Source organism: Macrobrachium rosenbergii, chromosome 10 (assembly GCF_040412425.1).
Source record: "Macrobrachium rosenbergii isolate ZJJX-2024 chromosome 10, ASM4041242v1, whole genome shotgun sequence".
Taxonomy (NCBI): Eukaryota; Metazoa; Arthropoda; class Malacostraca; order Decapoda; family Palaemonidae; genus Macrobrachium; species Macrobrachium rosenbergii.
This window is the reverse complement of record NC_089750.1, coordinates 59,134,707-59,137,206: the sequence shown is the minus strand read 5'-3', so window position 1 is coordinate 59,137,206 and position 2,500 is coordinate 59,134,707. Positions and strand designations below refer to the sequence as shown.

At 33.2% G+C, this 2,500-nt stretch overlaps 1 protein-coding gene across 3 annotated transcripts in view; it reads right to left on the bottom strand.

The window, feature by feature from the left end:
* Positions 1-2,500, bottom strand: part of LOC136842661 (protein Star-like) — a 222,793-nt gene that overhangs the window by 205,726 nt on the left and 14,567 nt on the right. The window lies entirely within an intron of this gene.

The following is a 2,500-nucleotide window of genomic DNA, read 5'->3' as shown; positions in this document are numbered from 1 at the left end:
TTGGGAAGTGAAAAGTTTGCAAACAAAAGGATAAATTTTTTTTCAAACTTTTTCCTGTGACCTTTCGTTTTTTTTTTAAATTGAAGAACTTCTTCGAAATATCAATGAAAACGAGCTTAAAAGCACTGAGATATGATGATATAAAAGTGCTGTTCATTTGGAAAGATGAAGAATCCATTACTCATTCTCTTTTTATCAATTGATGAAATTTTGTACTTTTCTTTCATAGGTTTTCAATTTATTGTTTGGCCTTCCCGCTATCATTTCGTATAGCCAATCACTTTGTCACTAAAGTCTTCCTTTTGTTTAGAATGCAAATATTAGTTACTATATTAATCCAAATAATTTTTTCTTCGGTGTTATGAATAAATAACCTGCCTTCTTGGTTTATTGGATTAAGAACGCTTTCCAGACATCTAAAACTCCATCCGTCTCATCGTATCACTGAATTCCTCAAAATAACAAAAGTATACAAATTAAAGAATTAATCTCAGCAATATCTAAATATTTTCTTATAGTGACACTCACTGCCACGTTTCATACATTCACGGACTAAATCATTCAATCCATCCCAGAGTTTTCCCTCCCTAGAATTTGTTTAGATCGCCAGTACATCCAGTTTTTGCATTTAATAACCATACCTGGCGTATAACATATGTGGCATGAAATTAATAATGCAAGTTTGGTTTTAATACGACTGCTAAAATACGAAACACTGCATAATTTCCACGAAATTCCATAAATCACGACGATATTCTGTTTACTTACGCTTGCAAAAACAATGAATAGGCTTTTAAACCCTCAAATAATAAACGTGAAGATATTTCCCTACAGCAAACGAGAAATTCGACTCATATCTGATGCTTAATATGCAGAACACAAGATCTCTGAAAGGCTGAGCTTCATATGGTCTACCTACACGGTTGGATGACGGGGAAAATCCTTTCAAGCTCACTAACCTGAGGGTCATCCTTTTTCATCCTGTTCGAATAGCGTGTCTTATTTATAGCCATGGAAGAGGGAAGCGCTTCAAGGGCTCAGGAGATAGAACTAGAGTAGGAAGAGAGAGAGAGAGAGAGAGAGAGAGAGAGAGAGAGAGAGAGAGAGAGAGAGAGAGAGAGAAATATAAAGATAACAAAAACAAAGGAAAAAGTTCTAGTTCGTGTTTCACTGTGTAAGTAATTGCAAGTTGGAGATCTAGTCATGAATGCTAAAACGAAATACTAAACCACACAAAGAGAGAGAGAGAGAGAGAGAGAGAGAGAGAGAGCAATGTAATAATAACACACATAAAAAGGTCTATTTCTTGTTTCAATGTGTAAGTTATTGCAAATTGGAGTTCTAATCATGAATGCTAAAAGGAAAAACTGTAGAGAGAGAGAGAGAGAGAGAGAGAGAGAGAGAGAGAGAGAGAGAGAGAGAGAGAGAGAGAGAGAGAATAAAGCCCAAATGTGATTCGTGGTGGGTTTATGGACTATGAAATTAAAAAGGATTGTCAGCGTAGGCACCATTACAAAAACCAACAATTATTCAGATTCACCCTTAAACGGATGGCCTTTGGCACTAAGAGATATTAAAACCACTTGTCTTCCTGGAATCCAATTTAACTGAATAATTCAAAGTTTAAGAAATTTTGATATACAAAAAGAATAATTTGTTTATACCTGTAATGAATGGCAAGTGGTATATTCAGAATATTTACAGTAATAAATATTTTTTTCAACGAATGAAACGTTTGTGCCTTTCATTCCATTAGGAAGTTTAAGATGGCCTCTTTTACGTAAAAATAATGGTAGATAAAACATGCAGGCATTTCTTTTATGTTCAAAAGTCTGAACAAAATGTGTAGAACAAATTTGCATGACGTCATATCTAGAAAAGCATAAGAAATACGTCCTGTCTCTAATAAAAATGAAACCAGTATCAATTTCGACAGAAGTTAATCAAGTCTTATGGAGCGCAAGGGTCAAGGAATAATCTCCTTGGAAATTGGTTAGCAGCTTTGAAGTTGAGCTGTGAAATTGCTCGAACTCTGTCCCTGTGGAACCTAGATTAAGACCGAAGTTTCTTCATGGAGCTCCTAAGCCTGATTGCCCTGGGTTTTGATGGCAAGTGAGAGTTCACCAATGTATACACGCAGTTCCTGATGTTATATTTTCATGGTATGCAGCACCAGTAGAAAAGCAGACAGGTAGATTTTAACCTATTCGGCATAGTTAGATTAAATTACGAGGTGTCGTTATTCCACACACACACACATATATATACACACACAAATATATATATATATATATATATATATATATATATATATATATATATATATATATATATATATATATATATATATATATATATATATATATATATATATATATATATGTGTATATCAATATATATATATATATATATATATATATAAACGTCCTATTAATATCCAATTCGCTCTACACTCGGAAATAATATATTTTTCATATATGTTACCGAAGGGGAATTTTTA